The following is a 24,055-nucleotide window of genomic DNA, read 5'->3' as shown; positions in this document are numbered from 1 at the left end:
AATTCTAGTAGGACTAGGATGGATAGTAAACATCCCCAAGTCAAGGATAACCCCAGTAAAAGAGCAATCCTTCCTAGGGTTGATATTGGACTCCGAGCAACAACTCTGTCTCCTACCAGAGAGCAAAGTGACCAAAATAAGAGGCCTAGCTCGCACAGCAATTCAAAGACCAAATATGACACTGAGGAACGCAATGTCCCTTTTAGGTTCACTGACATCATGCATACCCGCAGTAGCATGGGCGCAGTACCACTTAAGGCAACTACAGTGGGAAATTCTGTCAGCACAGAAACAATTAAAAGGGCATTTAGAAGGCAAACTATGTCTCTCAGTGGCTGTAAGAAATTCCCTGCTCTGGTGAACTGCAGAAAAGAATGTAACAGCCGGTGTCCCGTGGCAAAAACCAGTCGAGGACATCATTACAACAGACGCGAGTGCCACAGGATTGGGAGCACACCTGATATCCCACTCAATACAGGGGAACCTGGTCCTCGCTAGAAAGGGATCACGGTTCAAATGTAAAAGAACTATGGGCAGTGGAGAAAGCCGTGAGACATTTCCTTCCCTTACTTCGGGGCCGCCACACCCAGGTCATGACGGACAATCAGGCAGTAGTAGCCTACATCAATCACCAGGGGGGGAACGAGATCTCGGGGCCTCATGCAAATATCAGATCTACTCTTCCAGCCAGCAGAACAACATCTGTTATCCATCTCAGCACTGCACATAAAGGGGGCAGAAATTATACAGGCAGACTTCCTGAGTCGCAGGCATCTGAGACAAGGGGAATGGTCCCTAAACTCCCAAGTCTTCCAACAAATAGTTCAGGCCTGGGGCAAACCAGAAATAGACCTGTTCGCTACCACACACAACCGGAAGGTCAGGAAGTTCTGCTCACTAAACCCAAGGGAAAACCCCTTCGCAGTAGATGCCCTACAAATACCCTGGAAGTTCATCCTGGCCTATGCATTTCCCCCGATAACAATGATCCCAGTGGTGGTCAGGAAAATCGGGGAGGATCGAGCGAGAATAATTCTTACAGCTCCGTTTTGGCCGAGAAGGCCTTGGTTCTCCCTTCTGAGGCACATGTCAGTGACAGATCCATGGATACTACCGGAGATTCCAGACCTGCTCTCCCAGGGACCAGTGGTCCACTCTCAGGTGAAGGGCTTCCATCTAGCAGCCTGGAATTTGAGAGGGCGCTACTGAGTCGCCAGGGATTCTCTCCAGGGTTAGTCTCCACCCTGTTGAAAAGTAGGAAACCTATAACATCCCGAATCTACGGTAGAACGTGGAAAAAGTTCCTAGACTTCCTGGGGGAACCCTTGGGGGATGTAGTGCCAGTGGGACCTATCTTAGAGTTCTTACAGTCGGGGCTACAACTGGGGTTAGCCACTAACACACTCAAAGGCCAAGTCTCAGCTTTAGGGGCCCTATATAGCTGCAACTTTAGCAGCCAATAGGTGGGTGTCCCGAATCATAAAGTCCTGTGGCAGGTCAAGGCCGGTCATTATCCCAAAGATACCACCCTGGGACATCAACCTAGTCTTAGAGGCCTTAACCAAAGACCCCTTTGAACCACTACTAGAACTGTCACCAAAGCTACTTACACTTAAAACTGTCTTGCTGGTAGCCTTAACATCAGCCCGAAGAGTCAGCGACTTTCAAGCTCTGTCTATATGTCCTCCATATACACAGATCTTGGATGACCGAGTGGTTCTAAGACCAGACCCGGCCTATCACCCCAAGGTAGTCCAAAAGTTTCATAGGACTCAGGAGATCTCCTTGCCATCGTTCTGTAACAATCCTAGAAACCCTGGAGAGCAAAAGTTCCATACATTAGATGTAAGAAGATCCATAGTACAATATGTCAGTAACTAGTCAGTGGAGGATAGATCAGTCCCTTTTTGTAGCCTTTCAGGGTAGTAGAAAAGGGCACGGGGTAGCTAAGAGTACCATTGCCAGATGGATCAGGGAGGCCATTATGTTATCCTACTCCGCAAGTGGCGCTCCGGTTCCAGAAGGCATCAAGGCTCACTCCACCAGAGCCGTGGCTACCTCCTGGGCAGAGAAGGCTGAGGTATCAGTTGAACAAATTTGTAAAGCCGCTACTTGGTCTTCACCTGCCACCTTTTTTAAGCACTACCGACTTGATCTGTCTTCCTCTACTGACCTAACCTTTGGTAGAAGGGTGCTGCAAGCGGTGGTCCCTCCCTAAGGTGTCTTATTCTACAAAAGTCTCTCATGTGTGCCATCATGGGAGACTGGAAAACACCAAGGTTACTTACCGGTAGCCGGTTTTTCCGGAGCCCATGAAGGCACCTGTATATTCCCCCCCCCTTTTTCACTCCTTTGATGTGCGCTATAGTTTGGGTGTTTTTTTAGTTAGATATAATGTGATAGTTTTACCAAGTGTACTAACCAGGGGGGGCCTCTCATGCTCTGTAAACCAACTGAAGCGAGGGAGAGGTACCGCCCTTTTATCTTCAGTAGGGTTCCTGTCCTGACTGGGCGGATCCCTTCTCTCGTGTGCCGTCATGGGCTCCGGAAAAAAACGGCTACCGGTAAGTAACCTTGGTGTTTATTACCTACACCCAGTAAAAGATTAAAAGTAAAATACAAACAAAGTCAGTCCATTATGATGGCGATTGGTGTCTTGTATAGCATAAAATCTCTACTGTGCCCCTCCAACAAACTGGGCTATACGGTTTCCTAGCCACTGTATTAAAAAGGACTTGTCACTTGCCACAGTTAATTTTTTTTAACCTGATGGAAATGCTGGTGTTCACCTAGTTTTGGTGTTTTTTTTTTTTAATTATTAAGACTTCCTTCACTTGGATAAATTTGGTAAATTTATATAAGCAAGAAACAGCGGATCATGCACAAACTTTGACTCATACCCAATTCTTTGTGTTTTTCAGTTGACAGGGTACTAAATATATAGTGATTGTAACAAATGGAAGCGGAGGCAGAGATGGTGAAGTTCACATTCGTTTTTATTTTTAGAGTGGAACCTCGGGACCACGGTCCGGGGGGCTCCGAAGGGGGCGTGACTAGTGAGCCCCGGGCACCCGTAGTAAAGCCTCTCAGGCAGGGCCAGAATGGAATACCCGGAGGACACAGGTGCCACCTCCAGTTAGACCCCGAACACGTGGCAGCTGTCCCAGCGGGACCAAAAGGTATAACAAAAGTTACAGCAGAGTCCGTAATGCGCTGGGTCCTGGATCCGGTTAGTTGGTAAGGAGTCGGTTCCAGTGACCTTCACACAGTCCTTGGACTCGGATGGCTGTAGACGGAACGGGATGGCTTAGGTCCAGATGGTTGCTGATATAACCAGGTAGCACAGGATACTGATATGCTGTGGAAACAGAGAGCATTAGACAATGCACAGAGACTGCAGATGCAGCGCAGACAGGTTACCATGAGACCCGGATTTATCAATGATAGATACTCGTTGATCCGGCGCTCTCCCTATGGAGGAGAGGCTAGAAATAGCAGCCAGTGCGCTGCCATTGGTTGATTGCATTTTTTGAATAATGCACGCCGCCCCTTTAAGAAGGCAAGAGTGCGGCCGGGCGTGCCCTAATAGCCTTAGCTACAGATCTCCTCACAGGACGCCAGGAGGAGGAGGCAGGAGGGAGGACAGAACGCTGAGCAGCAGCATGAGAGGCTCGAGGTGAGTGCCCAGAACGGAGAGCAGCGGCATGCCTGGACGCAGTGCCAGGACGGGGGCCAGGTGTAACAGTGATTTAAAGGTCAAGTTGATCTTGAATCAGAATCTAAAATGTACTGCAAGTGAGTCCGATGTACAGAATAACAGGAGCAAAGACTCTGCAATTATCTCCATCATCTCCCTCATATTTGCTATATCCAGTGTTGCAGTTAAGATTAGTATCATCTGTACAGAAATTTTCCTGCTAAAGTATAGATTTCCTGTGGAATGTGCTGTCGTTATATTGAATAAGTTGTGATATTATTAGGCCATATGGTTGTTTGATAACTCCTAGCACATATTATTGCACTGAGGGCTGTTAACGAGGAGTTCTGCTGTTTTTAACAATTTGCCACCGAAATACACAAGGTCCCTTTTTTTAAAAAAAAAAATGACTTCACTAAAAAGTATATGTATATTTTTACATATATTTCTTTTTATTGTACATTTGTTTCCTAAATGCAATGTTAAATGGGTTTTCTAGTCGTCAATACAAAGGAAATGTCTCTTGCTTTGCCCTGATGAGGGGCAAAACACGTGTCTGCAAATGAAGTGTCTTGTTTAGTTTCTTATCATAAGTGATGTGGCAAGACTAGTTTAAAGGGTTTATATTGACTTTAGGATTGTAGTATCCTATAGGTGGCGCTGGAGTTCCAGATCTCCTCTTCTCTAAGGAGGCTATTGGCAAAAGAAAATTTTGTGTAATTTTAAAAAAAATGTTAATTGTTGGGATTCAGTAGTTTTAGTGTCATGAATGCAATAATTATAGACACTTTTGCTTGCTTTCAGCCACGTTTACATTTCACTTTACAATAAAGTGCATTCCTAGGATCTAACCAGTAGCCACTTATTCTGCTGATGGTTATAATGCAGCAAAAAGGGGTAAAACTTTTAATTACCGAGCCATTATCAAAACTCCATGTCTGTGAAATGTCATAAACAGAGGTGTTTCCTTACACACTGCTTTTGACGTGCTGTCAAAGAGGAAATCTCTTTTCCATGCTCGCTATAGCGGAGTTCTGTAATACAACCTTTTTAATGAGATGTTTGCAAATGCCGTAGCATTTTCCGTAATCCCGGGATTATCTAGGTAGGGTTCCAGAGTGATACGTGGCAGATCTGCCTCTGGGTAACGGGTCATATTATAGAGAAGTAGACCAAATAATTGTGACTTCTGCTCGGGATGTTTACATACAGATATATATTGTGTATTTTGCATAATATAAATGATCTATTTCTGTGTGTTTTATGGAGTTTGCTAAACACTTGCTCTGCTACTCTCATAAAAAAGCTTTAAGTCATTTGTTCTATAGAATGGCTTCTTAAAACAACACCACTTTAGTCTGTGGACTGTAGCTTATGTGACTGTCCAGCCTCCTGTGTGGATTGGTTTGAGCTGCAGTACCAGACACAGCCCACGGACAAGAGTGGCGCTGTTTGTAGGAGAAAAAAAAAGTGTTGATCTTGTGTTGGTGTAAACTCACCCAGCTACAGAAGTATTAGGTATAGATTGGTAACTGTATGTCCTGTTTTCATACTCCGATAGTTATATTTATCATTTTACATTTCAGGAATGACTGATGCAGTTCTCCTCCTCTGGCTGGAGCCGTGATTGTGTTTTGCTGAGTGATGTGAAAAGTAAGTGAGCTGTTGTAAATGATTTATTATTTTCCCGTAGGAACTCTTCTTCTGTCATTCTGATGTATAAGATGTATCACTGCCGATCACACCCTTACTAACTCCAGCACTGGCAAGTAGAGCAAATCAACTGACCATCGTGGCTGATGATTCATGGTCTTTACGTAGCATGACACAACGTCCTAAGATGTCTGTTTTTTCTGAGCATTAAAGGGTTTATCTCTTCCCAGACAGTCCTTGTAATGTATCACCTGCCATATACAGTTGTGTGAAAGTGTTTGCCCCTTCCTGATTTCCTATTCTTTTGCATGTTTGTCACACTTAAATGTTTCAGATCACCAAACAAATGTAAATATTAGACAAACATAACGCAACTAATCACAAAATGCAGTTTTTAAATGAAGGTCTTTATTATTAAGTGAAAAAAAATCCAAACCTACAGGGCCCTGTGTGAAAGTGATTGCCCCCTTAAACTAATAATTGGTTGGGCCGCCCTTAGCAGCAATAACTACAATCAAGCGTTTGCGATAACTGGCAATGAGTCTTTTATAACCCTCTGGGGGAATTTTGGCCCACTCATCTTTGCAGAATTAGTTCAGCCACATTGGAGAGTTTCCAAGCATGAACTGCCTTTTTTTAAGCACATGCCACAGTATCTCCACCGGATTAAGGTCAGGACTTAAGGGCCTGTCACACTAAGCGATATCGCTAGCAATATCGCTATAACGTCACTGGTTTTTGTGACGTTATAGCGATATTGCTAGCAATGTCGCTATGTCTGATACTTCCGACCGCTCCCCCACTGGTTATCGCTGATCGCGCAAGAACGTCCTGGACCATTTCTCGTCATCAGCTTCCTGCTGGGCTTCCTGCTGTGGAGACGAGCGACGCGTGGACGCCGGCGGGAGGACGTCAGGATCGCCTCATCTGACAGGTAAGTAGCGACCCCCGACCCCTGCGTTGTCACTGGTGAGATCTGCCTGTGTGGCAGCTCACTAGCAACCACTTAGCAATGCACCAGCGATCCTGACTGCGTCATATCGCTGGTCGGGATCGCTGGTGCATCGCTAAGTGTGACAGTACCTTTAGACTATTATTGCTGAGCAGTGGTTTTCATATTGGACTTCTGCCGTTTTTGCCCAGTCTTTTTCTTATGGAGGAGTCATGAACACTGACGTTAACTGAGGTAAATGAGGCCCGCAGTTCTTTGGATGTTGATGTGGGGTCTTTTATGACCTCTTGGATGAGTTGTCGCTATGCTCTTAGGGTAATTTTAGTTGACCGGCCACTCCTGGAAAGGTTCACCACTGTTCCATGTTTTTGCCTTTTGTGAATAATGGCTCTTGCTGTGGTTCGCTGGAGTCCCAAACCTGTAGAAATCGCTTTATAACCTCTTCTAGACTGATTTCAATTACTTTCTCATGTGTACCAGAATTTCTTTTGGATCGTGGCATTATGTCTAGCTTTTGAGGTCCTTTTTTATTCGGTCGTCCATGACAGCACCACCTGAGAGAGGGGATCCGCCCTTTAGGAACAGGAAACCTACAGATACAAAAAGGGTGGCACCTCTCCCACGCATCAGTTGGTTTCCTGTTCCTAGAGGACAGGACTCTCTACAGATCGTCCGTCATGGAGTCGTCGTTGAATACCCAGGCCGGCTGACCGACCCAGGTAGCGAGGGGGTCTCCTACCTCGGTCAGTGCGGGGTCCCTGGAAGCGCGACGGTGGGGCCGGGTAGGTCACCACGGCAGTGGACGGAGCAGGTGGAGCAGGAGTCCGGTGGATGCCATCTCCAAAACGCCAGCACCTGGTATGTATGCCCCGGTCCTGCTGCGCTTCCCCAGGCCCGGTCCTCCCGGTCAGTGCTGGCCCCTGGCGGCGCTCATGGCAGCGTGCGCGGGGGGGCTGGGGGCATTCCGGGCAGGAGGCGCTGCGCGGCTCCTTCGCGCACACTCCCGCAGGGCTCTGGTGAGCGGCGGAAGTGACGCCGCGGAAGGGGTGGAGCGATAGCGCCGATACCGGAAGTCGGGTGCCGGCCGGCCTCCGGCGCGCGCCGCGGGTGCACGCCTGTCCGGGGGTCGCGCGGCGACCCGAATAAGGCGAGGGGGGCCGGAGCATGGGGGAGGGAACGCGAAACGCCGGGTGGGTGGTGCTACGGCAGGATACCTGCTGACCCGGACACCAGGAGGCATATAAGGCAGATGGGGACACCGCTAGGGTGCTTCTGAAGGCCCCAGCAATGGATACAACGGAAGCCCCCTTAGACCAGCAGGACGAGGCGCAGGAGCGCCCGCAAAAACAGGCCACGACAAAACCGCATGCGAGTAGCCAGCAGAAGAAACAGAGACGAACTAGCGACCAGAGCCGCGAAAGTTCCTCCAGAAAGGACCCCCCTGCCTCCCTCCGTGATCCGGTACCTGCTTCATCTGCATGGGTAAGAGATCTCCGTGAATGTACCCTGATGCAGTGTTCCCTTATGTTCTTTTGCAGGGGAAGAAGGCTACGGGAAAACAGAAGCACAGGGAATGTGCCCTCTGTAGTTCCCCCCCCCTACCAGATGGCCACCCTAAAAAATTATGCCAACCATGCATTCGGCAAACGGTAGGGGTTAATAAAGACAGGGAGTCCAGGGGTAGATTGTCAGGCCCTTATACTCTCCCCCGTTTATACAGGTAGCGGAAGAGACACCTGACTTCACTTCAAACCTGAGAGAGATGATCAGGGCAGAAATGAAAGTCTTACCTCAAAGAGAACCTTCTAGGAGAAGAGAGGCTAGTGGTTCAGGCTCGGAGACCTCAGTCGCCCCTGGGAAAGGTGACAACTCCTCGGACTCCTCGGCCTCCTTGTCGTCTTCCTCGGATGAAGACTCTAGCCAGTTCTGCTTCCCCTTAGACCAGATGGACAGATTAGTGAAAGCAATACGGTCCACCATGGGGGTAGCGGACAAAAAACGGGAACTCTCAGCACAGGACATAATGTTCGGGGGTCTAGACGTCAAAAAACGCAGAGCTTTTCCATTAAACGATAAGGTTCAGAGCCTAATTGACAGAGAATGGAAGAGACCGGAAAAAAGGGGCTCCATGCCACCAGCCTTTAAGCGGAGATACCCCTTTGATAACCCGGTAGTAAACAGATGGAATAAAGCCCCGAAACTAGACGCAGCAGTAGCCAAAGCATCTAAAAAATCCGCCATACCATTTGACGATATGGCCTCCTTGAAAGATCCGCTAGATAAAAAAGCGGATTCTTTTCTTAAAGGGACATGGGAAATGTCAGCAGGCGCGTTAAGACCAGCGGTAGCTGCCACCTGTACAGCCAGATCCATGATGGTCTGGCTAGATCAGCTGGATTCCGAGCTAAAAGACAGAGCTTCAAGAACATCTATTCGGAAAAGTTTGCCGATCATTCAGAATGCCGCGGCGTTTTTAGCCGATGCTTCTGCAGACTCTGCAAGAATGGCGGCTAAAGCCGCGGGTCTATCTAATGCAGCGCGAAGAGCGCTCTGGTTAAAATGCTGGCCAGGAGATATTCAAGCCCGGTCCCGTCTCTGTTCCATTCCTTGCGAGGGGGAGTACCTATTCGGCCCCGTCTTGGACGAATTGTTAGAGAAAGCTGGAGATGACAAAAAGAAATTTCCCAGTCTCCCGAACCCCTCTTACAGACGTCCCTTTACCAGGAAAGGTTTTTTCCGGAGAAGGCCGTCCAGAGATCAGGGCAGATGGGATGAGGAAAAAAAGGAAAGGTACAGGATTCATGTTTGGAGGGGGGCGCCAGGAAGGTCCAGCTCGGGATGCGAAAAAGCCGCCCCAATGACTAGTTGCCCCGGTAGGAGGGAGACTAGCTGCCTTCTACCCATCCTGGTCTCTGATCTCTAATAGCAGCTGGATACTGGGGATAATAGCCGTGGGACTACGACTAGAGTTTTCTAGGGTTCCCCTTGATCAATTTAAAATCACCCCACTCAGGTCGTCTGCTGCAGAACAAGCTGCCCTGGAGGCCGAGGTTCATGACCTGTGCGCCAAGAAAGTCCTGATAGAGGTTCCAGAGGGAGAATGGGGGAAGGGATTCTACTCCCCTCTGTTCCTGGTCCGCAAACCAGACAGCTCCTTTAGGACAATAATAAACCTTAAGGCCCTCAACAAGTTTTTGGTCATACGTCCTTTTAAAATGGAAACAATTAAATCTGCAATAAAATTGCTGTTCCAAAACTGCTTTATGGTGGTGTTAGATCTAAAAGACGCATACTACCATATACCCATCCATGCAGGCCATCAGCGGTTTCTCAGAGTGGCGGTTCAGTTGGATGGGTCAATTCGACATTTCCAATATGCGGCCCTCCCCTTTGGAGTGGCAGTCGCTCCTCGAGTGTTTACTAAAGTAATAGCGGAGGTCATGGCCCATCTACGTGAATCGAACATTCTGGTGATCCCCTACCTGGACGATTTTCTTATTGTAGGTAAAACGGCGAGTCATTGTTTACAACAGCTACAAAAGGCAATGTCTTCCCTAGAACGGTTAGGATGCTTGCTGAACGTCAAAAAGTCTCGGTTGTAACCAATGAAAGTCCAACAATTCTTGGGCCTAACCCTGGATTCTGAGAAACAGGAATGCCGTCTGCCTCCGGAGAAGCTTGTTCGCCTCCATTATCAGATCCTGAACGCCTCCAATAACCCCACCATGTCCCTCAGGAAAGCCATGTCCCTTCTAGGCTCTCTCTCGGCCTGTATCCCGGCAGTCCAGTGGGCCCAGTTTCATGCAAGGAAACTACAGAGCGAGGTCTTATTACATCAAAAAGTCCTTGGGGGTTACTTGGAGGGTCAGCTAACCTTGTCCCGTAACACAAGGGAGTCCCTAGAGTGGTGGTTAGATAAGGATAACTTGTCTAAAGGGGTGCCCTGGGAGTATAACGTAAACCGCATAGTCACCACGGATGCTAGTCCTTACGGTTGGGGAGCTCATATGGGTGAAATATTAGTCCAGGACCAATGGCAACATGATCAGTTAGGAATGTCATCTAACCTAAAAGAATTGACAGCAGTAGAACAGGCGGCTAAAAAGCTCCTTGTGTATCTACAGGGCCATCACGTGCGAGTGTTCTCCGACAATCAGGTCACCGTGGCATATATCAATCACCAAGGCGGGACCCGTTCCAGACCCCTGATGATTGTAGCAGAGCGGTTGTTCCATCTAGCAGAACAATACTTTCTATCTTTAACAGCGTTGCATATAAAAGGAAGAGACAACATCACGGCAGACTTTTTAAGCCGCAATCAGCTAAAGCAAGGGGAATGGTCCCTAAACACCTCCATATTCAATCTGATTGTTCAAAAGTGCGGATATCCAGAGGTAGACCTCTTCGCCACCAGAGACAACAGGCAATTGAAACAATTCTGCTCCCTAAATCCCAGAGAGAATCCTCTGGCGGTAGATGCCTTCCTGATAAAGTGGGACTTCAGACTAGCCTACGCCTTCCCTCCCCTATCTCTTCTACCCCTGGTGATGAGGAAAATCAGGAAAGACAGAGCGAGGGTTATAGTCATCGCTCCATTTTGGCCCAGGAGAGCATGGTTCTCATGCCTCAGGACCATGTCGGTGTCCGATCCTTGGGTTCTGCCGGACATCTCGGATCTCCTGTCCCAGGGCCCAGTCTTCCATCCTCAGGTGGCTGGCCTACATCTGACGGCGTGGAGTTTGAACGGTCATTATTAGAAGAGAAGGGCTTCTCCGCAGACCTAAATAACACCCTACTTAAGAGTAGAAAAATCATTACCACAAAAATTTATGTCAGAATTTGGAAGAAATTCCTTCAAAACTCAGGAGTAGTCGCTGGGGATTCATCGCCTATAATGCAGATATTAGAGTTCTTACAAAAAGGTCTGGACATGGGGCTTTCTACCAGTACCCTTAAAGTACAAGTGTCAGCCTTGGGGGCCCTGTTTAGCTGTAACATCGCTGGTAATTATTGGGTAAGCAGGTTCATTAAGGCGGCAGGTAGATCCAGGCCAATAATGGATAGATTCATGCCGTGGGATTTGAACCTGGTCCTCACTGCTATGACAGAGACCCCATTCGAACCTATCTCGTCGGCTTCCCTCAAGGTAGCCTTCCTGGTAGCTCTAACATCAGCCCGCAGAATAAGCGATATCCAGGCTTTATCTAGGTGTCCTCCTTATTTACAGTTCAAAGAGGATAGGGTAATACTTAGACCTGATCCAGCGTACTTGCCGAAGGTAGTTTCTAGTTTCCATAGGACACAGGAAATAGTTCTTCCATCCTTCCTCCCTAATCCAACTAACGAGAAGGAAAAGGAACTACACACCCTGGATGTCAGGAGAGGCCTCATAGAATATCTGACAGTCACCGATCCCTGGAAGAAAGATAATGCCCTATTTATCTCTCATCAAGGCCCCAGAAAAGGTTGTAGGGCATCAAAAAATACACTAGCCAGATGGATTAGAGAGGCGATTTCAATAGCTTACACCTCAAAGGGCAGGTCGCCACCCGGGAAGCTGAGGGCGCATTCCACCAGGGCCATGGCGACCTCATGGGCCGAAAGATCAGAAGTCTCCATCGACCAGATATGTAAAGTGGCTACTTGGTCATCTCCGAGCACCTTTTATAGTCGTTATAGGCTAGACCTGGGTGCTTCCACAGACCTCTCTTTTGGTATAAGGGTGCTGCAGGCTGTAGTCCCTCCCTAAAGCTGATATTACTCTCTGTAAATCTCTCAGGTGGTGCTGTCATGGACGACCGAATAAAGTCTTAGTTACTCACCGGTTAACGGTATTTTTCGGAGTCCATGACAGCACCCGTATATTCCCTCCCTTTAGTTTAATTGGGGTGTGCACGTCTATTTCTTGTATATGCTCACTGGTGATAAAAGTTTATAATTGTAAAGAATACTGTACATAAATCATGCATTAACCTTGGAAGTCCTCTTGTGCTCTGTAATCCAACTGATGCGTGGGAGAGGTGCCACCCTTTTTGTATCTGTAGGTTTCCTGTTCCTAAAGGGCGGATCCCCTCTCTCAGGTGGTGCTGTCATGGACTCCGAAAAATACCGTTAACCGGTGAGTAACTAAGACTTTTTTCTACTTTTGTCAGGCAGGTCCTATTTAAGTGATTTATTGATTGAGAACAGGTGTGGCAGTAATCAGGCCTGGGGGTGGCTAGGGAAATCGATCTCCACTTCCCAAAGATGTGATAAACCACAGTTAATTTGTTTTTAGGGGGGAGTTGGGGCAATCACTTTTTCACAACAGGAACTTGTAGATTTGGCTTTCCTTTCACTTTAATAATAAAGACCTTCATTTAAAAACTGCATTTTGTGATAACTTGTGTTATCTTTGTGTAATATTCACATTTGTTTGGTGATCTGCAACATTTAAGTGTGACAAACATGCAAAAGAGTAGGAAATCAGTAAGGGGGCAAACACTTTTTCACACAACTGAAATACTACATTTAATGGCTGGAGACATGAGTAGCAGACAACCACTTCGCCACAACATATATATCTCACAAAATCAGTTCTTTGTCAGGGTTTTCACGAGCCCAGGCCCACCTTTTGGATAAGTGAGAATTGTTAGATGGGTTTGGGCCCCACTGTTGGACCCCATGTTTCTGCTGCTCCTTTCAAAGTTTGCGGTGCTAAAGTTAAAAAGATAGACCCTTACTCGTTTAATAGTTATCGCCCTTCCAGTGGACAGGTGATAATTTATGATGACCGGAATACCTCTTTAACGGCTGTCAGTGTACTCCTTGTAAGGCTTGGGCCCACCAGAAATATTACTGGTTGGTGGCTTTCTAATCTGGTTCATAGAGGGAATCCCAAGCTGGAGACCCTCTTTAATGTTCGTTTTCCCCTAGTTAACCACATATTGTACTGATGGATCAACTCTTATCTTTTCAGATTGGCCTTCTAAGTCCTCTTTAATGTTGTTTTCGTGGTTCTCTAGATTTGGGTTTACAGGGACTCTTTTTTTTTTTTTTTTAAAGAAGTCTGTCAGTCCTACCTTCCAGTATAAACTAAGCAGGTAGCCTTGTAAAGGATATAGATCCTTTACTCTTTTGATTGCTGCCTTCGTTCTACAGAAATGGACCTTTAAACAAATACTGTATTTTAATTAGGGTGCTTTGTGGTCCCTGGGTGTGACCAATACATTTAAGCCCCCGTTACACATACCCCTAGCACTGGATTGCTGGAGTTTTCTCTGCAGACAATGCTCATACTAGGCAATCCATGTGCTGTCAGTCGCCAGTGAGGGAGGCGGGGCATGCAAAACAAGTGGGCGGAACCATGTGCTGAAACTTTGGCCTCTCCAACAATGCACCTGTAGGGACAGTGACCTGACGGACAGACGTACTTGTCAGTTATAACAGATGGATAACAGCTGTGCAGTAAAAGTGATAGGCACTACCCTGGGTGACCACAAGGTGGCAGGGGGGAGTGTGAGGAAAAGGACTTGACAGCAGCTTAGGGCTAGGAAACCGTTGGTCATGGGGGGCGGAGTTACAGGGAACCGGGAGTAGTATAAATACTGAGGGAGGGTTCCAGAAGATTCCAGTCCCCAGGTGGAGCTCAGGTGACAGGAGGACTACGACAGTTCGTGCTCTCTGAGGAGAACCAGACGAGTGGGGCCTGAGGAGAGAGAACGTCAGGGGGGTGGTCCTGACAGGAATACCGCAACAGAGACGAAGCCAAGAGAGTACGCATACCGTGTTAAGGACGACGTTTGACTAGTGAAAGTACTGTTGGTGTTCAGGCCTACGGCAGCCACAGTGACGGAGGAGCTGTCAGTGCGTCACAAGTGTAAAGGGACGGTACGTATTAATACGTCCCTGGTGTAACAGTGCGGTGTGCATAGCGGGCCCGAGGAACGGAGAGCCGTGAAGTGCGGTGTACTTCTGTGGCCGTCAGGCGGACGGCGGCTGAATAAACTTGGACTTGTTGTACCCGACAAAGGGAATCAAAGGGAATCTGTGAGTAGGATCAAGTCTGTAAAGCAGTCTACACTGTGTTCCAAATTATTATGAAAAAATATTTCCTCCTATTTTCTCTAAATTACCTATATGAATTGCAGTCATTGTTATTTTCCAGTCATCTAATATTCTAGTATAATTGCAATGTTTTTGAACAAACTGCCTATGAAAACAGTATATTTTTAAAAATAAGAAACACTCAAAATGCATGTTCCAAATTATTATGCACAGCAGAGTTTTGAACCTTTTTATTTTGATTTCAGTTGTGAAATTATAAGCATTATCAGCTTGTTACAAAATGAAATCAAACAGTTTTCAAGTCAAAACTTTATTCTAGGTGATGTTACATTTGCACATAGGACCCCTTGTTGGAAAGAAGCTTCTGAACTCTCTCGTCCATTGAATTTGTCAGTTTTTGTATGGTTTGTGCTTCAATTGTTTTGCATGTGGACAGAATACCCTCCCAGAGCTGTTGCTTAGATGTGAACTGCCTCCCGCCATCATAGACACTCCTTTTGATGATGCTCCAGAGGTTCTCAATGGGGTTGAGGTCAGGGGAAGATGGTGGCCACACCATAAGTTTGTCCTCTTTTATGCCCATAGCAGCCAGAGATGCAGATGTGTTATTTGCAGCATGAGATGGTGCATTATCATGCATGAAAATGATCTTTCTGCGGAAAGCATGGTTCTTCCTCTTGAACCATGGCAGGAAGTGCTGTTTTAGAAACTCCACATAGATTATGGAGTTCATCTTTACCCCTTCAGGGATCTTAAAGGGGCCGACAATCTCTCCCCATGATTCCAGCCCAAAACATTACTCCACCTCCTCCTTGTTGGCGCCTTAGCCGTGTTTTCATGGGGTGTCCATCAACCAGCCATCCTCCACTCCATCCATCTGGACCATCGAGCGTTGCACGGCACTCATCGGTGAACAAAACAGTTTGGAAGTCAGTCTTCATGTATCGTTTGGGCCACTGGAGCCGTTTCTGCTTGTGTGCAGTGGATAGAGGTGGTCGACAGGATGGCTTACGCACAGCTGCAAACCTCTGAAGGACCCTGCATCTTGTTGTTCGGGGGACGTTGGAGGCATCAGCAGCTTCAAAAACTTGTCTGCTGCTATGACAAGGCATTTTTGCAGCTGCTCTTTTAACCTGATGCAATTGCCTGTTGGAAAGAGTCCTCAATTTTTCCTTCTCAGCACGCACACGTGTGTGCTGGGAATCAGCTACATACTTCTTGATTGTGCGATGATCACGATGAAGTGTCTTGGCAATGTTGATTGTAGTCATGCCTTGACCTAAATACTCCACAATTTGTTGCTTCTCAGCAGCCGACACATCCTTTTTCTTTCCCACTTTGGCAAAAAATGTAGGCTGCTTAATAATGTGGAACAGCCTTCTTATGTAGTCTTGCCTTTATTTGGACACACCTGCCAAACTACTTTGCACAGGTATCTGCAATTGCTTTCAGTGATATAAAGAGCCCTGACACACATCACCATCAATGGGTTTAAATGACAAACAAAAAAAATTCTAACCTTATCACTCCTAAACTCTTTTTGCATAATAATTTGGAACACAGTGTATGTGGACATGCAGATCACAGGAATCTGAATAAAGCTCTGGAGGCAGATTCCCAGGAGATCTATGTGCGGCCCATAGCTCTGAACAGCTCATTTACATATAAGAAAAGCGTGTGTTTCTCTGGAATAAGACATCGTATCGCAGATATCAAGGTATCTTTTTTGTTCAGCTTCATATGATCTACTTGCTCATATAGACGGCTTAAGGCCCCGTCACACTAAGCGATCTCGCTAGCGAGATCGCTGTGTGTGACGGGGATCAGCGACCGGCCCCCCTGCCGGTTATCGCTGATTGTGCTCGAGTGGCCTGGGCCTTTTTTCGGTCGCTGGTTTCCCGCTGCCCAGCGCGCATTGCTGCGTGTGGCAGCGAGACACCAGCTATCAGTGACGCTGGTTGCTAATGTAAACGTCGGGTATCCAGGAGTCGCGTGGCTCCTGGATACCCGACATTTACATTAGAAACCAGCGTCGAGCGTCACTGGTCCTGATCGCTGGGGCTGTCTAACGATGTCCCAGCGATCCTATCATGTCGGATCGTTGGGACATCGTTTAGTGTGACGGGGCCTTTAGGAGGGTTGATCCTGCTGACAGATCCCCTTTAAACAGACAAGCTGAGCAGCATAAATGGCATTTATCTCTAGTTGTTCTGCAAGGCTCGTTGAAGGGTCAGACAGTGACTTGGACCTCTTTGAGGCATCTATTTTTCATATATACGTATTCTGTCTGTCTGAACGAGGCCCTATAGCAGGGGTGGGGAATCTTTTCTGCCAAGGGCCATTTGGATATTTATACCATCCTTCGGGGGCCGTACAAACTCCGCCCACAAAGTACATCCTGACTCTGGCACTGGTTTCATGACTTAATCTTTCATTGCATGTCCCTTCAATGTTCAGTAGTGAACACTGCGTGTGTGTGCTAACAGAGCAAGAAGAAATTAATGAGATTGTGGCAATCCAAAATACAGCTCCCTGCCCAAGAATGCGGTCCCTGAGATTCTGCCTGCGGGGGGCCTGATAAAAGGTCATCGAGGGCCGTAAATGGCCCTGGGGCCTGAGGTTCCCCACCCCTGCCCTATAGTTTAGTCTCCTCTCCTACTTGCAGCATCGTTTTTTTTCCTTTACCTACAGATCTAATTTTCAACATTTTTAAGATGATTATTTCCAGTCCATAAATGAACAATGCCCGGATTATGAAAACTTCTAGACAATTTGTTTCAGAATTTGCCTCTGAGACACAGATCTGTACAGATAGTAATAAAATCCTGTGTCCTGCTGTTTATATAAACTGTTCTTGTAGGTCAGAGATGGCCTCCTAACAGATCAGTCTGTCTGCAGCTCCCCACAGATATCTGTGTAATCCCGGCTAATAAATCCTTGTGTTATGTCCATGGCCCCAGTTATGTGGAGGCCAAGAATGAGGATAAGGGCAGCCCTGTGTAATGGACAGTACAAATCATGCGTGCACCGAACATCAAAGCCTGCGGACTGCTGATGTGGGGTAAAGCTTGCTAGGTGGGGATTAATGCGTGAGCACATTATTCCTGACCTAATATCCGCACAAAGCAATACGATAGCCTTGTTTGTCCAGTCTCGGATCTGGAGCCGCTAGTCGTTCTTTGGCCGCTGTTGTTGAAGGGGATTTTCATGGGGCGTCCTCTTGTCGTTTAATAATAAGACTTGCTTAGCGTTTTTTTTTTCTGATCCTGTGATTATTACAGAGATGGGTTTTCAGATTATAGCAGCCGGTATGGGGATATTATGTAAAGATCACCAATCTTACTTGATGACATTTTCTTGAAGATATTAAAATAGTGACCATGGCCGATCTTTAAGGATTTGCATATGCGAAAAGAGCAGATAACCAGGCTTCATACATCAGACAGGCGTGCCCACAAACCTGCATGGCGTACATGTAGACGTTACCAAAGATTTTGCTACAGTAAAAATTGCCAACAAAAGTGCCGAAGAATTTTATGAACCATAACACAAAATTAAAAGTGCTGTGCAGACACATGACACAAATATGTACATTGATGTATTAATACTTTATATTTTATACATATGTGTTTTTTTTCCCCTTTAAACTGCCTTCTTTTTCTTATGGTTGCCATTCCTGTTCCAAAACTTCCTGATCCCAATCTTTCCGTATTGATCTCCCCACTACATGCTCTACCGGTGACCTCCTGACACCGATACAGTATATGACCTCTGCAACTGGATGTCAGGGGTCACCTCAGCTTGTGCTCCTTCATCTAGAGTGTTTTCACTACATGTGGTTTTGGGAAAACCCCATTTGTTTGTATTAATTTTATGATAGTAAATGAAGTCTGTATGGGGTAGGGTTTGGGGCCTACACTGGCCACACACAGTAGAACAAAGTCAGTCGTACAGTCCATTTTTAAACTGGATTGGCTGTCGGTTTATTGTGTATGATAGCAAGTTTACTAGATCTCAACCGCAGAAGTCAGGGAAAAGAATGGTAGGGAATCTTGGATTTCGGGTGCCTCAGTGGGTGACATGCCCCTACCATATAAGAGCTGTCAACAAGACACTTATTTCCAGTTAACAATTGGCGTAAATTGCACAGCCAAGTAACGATTTCTGTCCAGGCAGACCTTTCTTAATGTAAAATGGGTCTGTGTGTACCGCGGACCACTGAGGGCCGAGTTGTTCCAAAGATGATGAAGCACGGGTAGATGTCACTCTGCAATTCTTAAAAAGCTTGTGAAGCCCCTCCCTCCCAGAAAAAGTACAGTGTGTAAATCACTCCAATGTAAAAGAAAAAGAAATCACTTCAGTATAAAAACAATTTTTTGGGATTGTATTAAAAAAAAAAGAAAAAAAATGCTGTTTTCTCCCACAACCCCCAACTGATCATATTATGAAGTGTGGCACTATTTTAGCAAGAAAATTATAATATATATATATATATATATATATATATATATATATATATATATATATATATATATATATATATATATATTACAGACAACCCCTTTTACGTACAGTGGGTGATTCATCAAGACCGGAGCTTGCTGGTGTCAGACGCTCCTGATTCGTGAATAGGTGTACACCCCTTCATAAATCTGGAGTGTCTGACGAGTGGCGTGCGCCTCCGTGCACCACACCAGAGATGTCACACCAGTCAGTTACTGGAGTGAAGTATCTGACGGTCAGATCACCATAGCTCATCATGAATTGGAGGAGCTGTTGCACCACACCCTGTCACATCTCAGCTCAGCCTTTTTTGGTGGAATTGGGGGGGGGGGGGACTGGCATGAAAACTCTAAAAGTCGCAAAATTTAGGTGCAACTCCAAATTGCACCTGAGTTTTGAGACTTTTCAAAGCTTTTATGCTAGAATTCTGGCGAGAAAGCACTGATGATTTAGGCCCAATGTTACCAATAAGGATTTTATGCTAAAAAAAACAGTGCATGCACAGATTGCGACATCTGAATATACCCAGTATGAGACAAGTCACTAAAATATTCTGGTTTATACTATATTTAATTTAATTAAAAAAAAATTCTTCATACTTTTGCATGTCCCTAAAATTCAGAAATGTTAGTTCTTTTTTTTTTTTTTTCCTTTTTGGCGTCGCACGGCACAACTGTTGTGAGTTAAAGTTTCCATTCAGTATTTTTTTGTTCCCCTCTGCTAAACTTAAATACTCGTGATGTCTGTGTGCATAGCCAGGTCTGAAAAAAGTGCTGAAATTGCACAGCGTAAAAACCGTATGTGGAAAAACCTGAAGTTGCTTTGTGGCATGAGATATTAGAATTTTTTTGATTCTCTGCTTTATATAGTATCTAATAAAGAATTTGCATCATGATGGGCTGCCTTTTGACACTATACAGGGTTGAGTGATTTAATTTTGTAAGATTAAGAGCAAGCAAAGCTGATCTCTTTTAGACGGCCCTGGCTCCTCTGTAATTTTTGGAGGAACCTTTCAGCAAGTATTTGATATTCCAAAGGGATTCCATCCAGTTCAGGAGAATTAACTCTCTTGCCCTCGGATAGATTCCTTTTTAAGACTTATGATGCTCAGTACGAGCACAATGTTCGTTTATAAGGTGATTGGATAGTTTGTCAGCTTGAAAATCATCTTTATCGGCAGCACATCGCCCTGTGTATACCGTTTGTACTGCCTACTACACTCACATGTTTACAGTCAGAGCAATTGTATTTGCAATCGTTAATTTCCCTTCATTGTCCAGGCCAGTATATGAGTGTTGATGGACTTGTCAATTAGCACTAGCTAAGGTGAGTTGAATGGTTGAAATCTGCAAAATGCAAAAGTAAGCTGCATTCAATGTGAACAGAAATCTCGGCAGTCCTGCGCCTTTGTAATCTATTCACTTCTCCCCTGTGCAATCACTTAATTTTGGAGGTTTCTTTTTACCTGAAAGACCATACAGTCATTTGTAATGGCTGTGTGATTTTGCAGGTGAAACAGCAGTTTCCCTGCAAAAATTAAGTGAGGGGCCAGAGTAAAAAGACTGCATTGACCAAGAGTGGCTTTCGGCCACTTGTGCGACCGCTGCACATGAATAAATCCTTAGGGAAGAGCATGGAATGGTTTCCTTTCTCATATTGTTAAATCCTTGTCAGAAGGCTATTTCGCTGGAAATTTTTTCTGATGTAAAGAAGACCTTTTTATCAGTTTTTGCATGTTCCAACTGGCCACATCATGAAATAGTTGCTGCAGAGGTTAGTAAAATACATTTTAATTTTATAATTTCTCCTCTCCATTATGGAGATATTACGTTGTAAAGTTTAGGTAGTAATTTATGATAAGTCTACACTGTGTTCCAAATTATTATGCAAAAAATATTTCCTCATATTTTCTCTAAATTACCAATATGAATTGCAGACATCGTTCTTTTCCAGTCATCTAATATTCTAGTATAATTGTAATGTTTTTGAACAAACTGCCTATGAAAACAGTATATTTTTAAAAATAAGAAACACTCAAAATGCATGTTCCAAATTATTATGTACAGCAGAGTTTTCAACCTTTTTATTTTTATTTTGAACAAAAAAATGGTCAATTGTGAAATTATAAGCATTATCAGCTTATTACAAAATGAAATCAAACAGTTTTCAAGTCAAAACTTTATTCTAGGTGATGTTACATTTGCACATAGGACCCCTTGTTCGAAAGAATCTTCCGAACTCTCTCTTCCATTGAATTTGTCAGTTTTTGGATGGTTTGTGCTTCAATTGTTTTGCATGTGGACAGAATACCCTCCCAGAGCTGTTGCTTAGATGTGAACCGCCTCCCGCCATCATAGACACTCCTTTTGATGATGCTCCAGAGGTTCTCAATGGGGTTGAGGTCAGGGGAAGACGGTGGCAACACCATAAGTTTGTCCTCCCATAACAGCCAGAGATGCAGATGTGTTATTTGCAGCATGAGACGGTGCATTATCATGCATGAAAATGATCTTGCTGCAGAAAGCACGGCTCTTCCTCTTGAACCATGGCAGGAAGTGCTGTTTTAGAAACTCCACATAGATTATGGAGTTCATCTTTACCCCTTCAGGGATCCTAAAGGGGCCAACAATCTCTCTCCCCATGATTCCAGCCCAAAACATTACTCCTCCACCTCCTTGTTGGCGCCTTAGCCGTGTTTTCATGGGGTGTCCATCAACCAGCCATCCTCCACTCCATCCATCTGGATCATCGAGCGTTGCACGGCACTCATCGGTGAACAAAACAGTTTGGAAGTCAGTCTTCATGTATCGTTTGGCCCACTGGAGCCGTTTCTGCTTGTGTGCAGTGGATAGAGGTGGTCGACAGGATGGCTTACGCACAGCTGCAAACCTCTGAAGGACCCTGCATCTTGTTCGGGGGACGTTGGAGGCACCAGCAGCTTCAAAAACTTGTTTGTTGCTATGACAAGGCATTTTTGCAGCTGCTCTTTTAACCGGACGCCATTGCCTGTTGGAAAGAGTCCTCAATCTTTCCTTATCAGCACGCACACGTGTGTGCTGGGACTCAGCTACATACTTATTGATTGTGCGATGATCACGATGAAGTGTCTTGGCAATGTTGATTGTAGTCATGCCTTGACCTAAATACTTCACAATTTGTTGCTTCTCAGCAGCCGACACATCCTTTTTCTTTCCCATATTGGCAAAAAATGTAGGCTGCTTAATAATGTGGAACAGCCTTCTTAAGTAGTCTTGCCTTTATTTGGACACACCTGCCAAACTAATTTGCACAGGTATCTGTTATTGCTTTCAGTGATTTAAAGAGCCCTGACACACATCACCATCAATGAGTTTAAATGACAAACAAAAAACTTCTAACCTTATCACTCCTAAACTCTTTTTGCATAATAATTTGGAACATAGTTTAAGGGGGCGCTGCCAGAGACTTGTCTATGGGATGTGTACTTTCCCCCTGTATGATGTTGACTAATCATATGCAGGAGGCATCTTGCAGGGGGAAAGAAGAACACGCCCACAGAAGACTAGAAGAACATGCTTTATCCTATGACTTGTAATTATAGACAGCCCTGATCTCTGTGCCCTACTGGGCAGTAGTCAATACAAACACCTCCAACTTTCATCTCATTCTTGAATTCTTGATAAGGGGAAGCATTAATTCAGAAGAGAATCATTACTTCAAGGGGTGCCCTCCGTATGATAGTGTTACGGGGAGCGAACATGGCTGTGAAGTATGGAGACAAATCTTATGTAACTCGAGACTCCAGGGCATGTTGCACTGCTAATATCATTCTGGGTTGAGGATTAAAGGCCCCGTCACAAGCAGCGAGATCGCTGATATTGTGACGCGTCAGCGATCTCGCTGTGTGTGACACGCATCAGCGACCGGCTCCCCCCCCCCCCCCCGCCGGGTATCACTGATCGTGCAGGAGTGTCCTGGGCCATTTTTTGATCGTTGGTCTCCCGCTGGCCAGCACGCATCGCTGCATGTGGCAGCGGGAGACCATCGATCAGCGAGCTCCCAGCGCTGTAAGCAGACGCTGGGAGCTGGTATCCAAGGTAAATATCTGGTAACTAAGCACGTGAGTCACTTAGTTACCCGCTGTGCACCTTGGATACCTGCGTGCTCGTGCTGGAAGCTGGTATCCAAGGTACACAGCCGGTAACTAAGTGACGCGCGCACTTAGTTACCCGATATTTACCTTGGATACCCGCGTCCTCGCTGGTCCTGATCGCTGGTGAGTCTGCCTGTTTGGCAGCTCACCAGCGATCATGTAGCGACGCACCAGGGATCCTGACAAGGTTGTATCGTTGTCGGGATCGCTGGTGCATCGTTTAGTGTAACGGGACCCTAAGAGATAATTATCTAATGTGCTAGAAAATGAAGGATCTTAACTGTAAACTTTTCCTTTAAAGGTGGAGTGCCATACGTCCCTTGTGTACCCCTTATAAATAAAGGCCGCCACCTTGTTGTACTGTATCGTATTTTGCCTGGGGATATTCCTTTACTTGCTTCCATCTCGCCAACTACAATAAAAAGAAGTTTTAGATTTTTTTTTTATTAATTTACTTTTGATTCAAATGATGGCTAAAAAAAATGTGTTAATCTCTACACCTTTCCCGTAAATCTGCGCTCTGATTTAGAAAGTGATGAAAGTGAGGAACATTGTAATTAATGCACTTCCAAGTCATTTCTTGTATTTGTCTTTGTTTTCTCTTATGGATTAATACCCAATTAATTGAGTTGAAAAGAATTACCATAACCGGAGATGGAAGCCTTTCAACCTGCGCCAGCCGACATGATCCGTGTAGGTGCCTATCCCAGTGACTTCACATCCTGCCCCTGAGAGGAGCCGATCTTTGGCTTCTGGCTAAATAATGAAACACAGAAACGATCATCTCTTCTGAACGGAAGAGAAAACCTTTACAGATTAATTCTTCAAATGGATTTCAGATCTAATGAGGGAGGAAAATGTTTTCTTAACGGTCTCCAGAACATCTGTTGAATTGAGCAGGGCTATTATATTGGTGTTAGTAAATGTTTCCATCTCCCCATTCTGAGAAACGGGAGTAGGAGGAGAATTGCTTCACATTTCCTTTGCCCAAATCCATAGCAGAAGTTGTGATGCACCCAGTATATAGAATGAAAAATAGATTTTACATGTTGTCCTAGGCTTGCTTCCTTGA

General features: G+C 45.5%; 1 protein-coding gene across 4 annotated transcripts in view; it reads left to right on the top strand.

Moving 5' to 3' along the window:
• Positions 1-24,055, top strand: part of LHFPL2 (LHFPL tetraspan subfamily member 2) — a 203,318-nt gene that overhangs the window by 55,310 nt on the left and 123,953 nt on the right. For 3 of the 4 annotated variants that reach the window (XM_073584148.1, XM_073584150.1, XM_073584149.1), the window contains exon 2: positions 5,284-5,350. The exons of the other annotated variant lie outside the window; for it this stretch is intronic. The gene's annotated coding sequence lies outside the window, so the exon portion shown is untranslated. The remainder of the gene's footprint in view (positions 1-5,283; positions 5,351-24,055) is intronic. 4 annotated transcript variants of the gene reach the window in all.

This window comes from Dendrobates tinctorius, unplaced genomic scaffold (genome assembly GCF_039654945.1).
Source record: "Dendrobates tinctorius isolate UK_male_01 unplaced genomic scaffold, ASM3965494v1 ptg000083l, whole genome shotgun sequence".
Lineage (NCBI taxonomy): Eukaryota > Metazoa > Chordata > Amphibia > Anura > Dendrobatidae > Dendrobates > Dendrobates tinctorius.
Note: the sequence above shows the minus strand (reverse complement) of the source record. Positions and strands in the feature narration are given on the sequence as shown.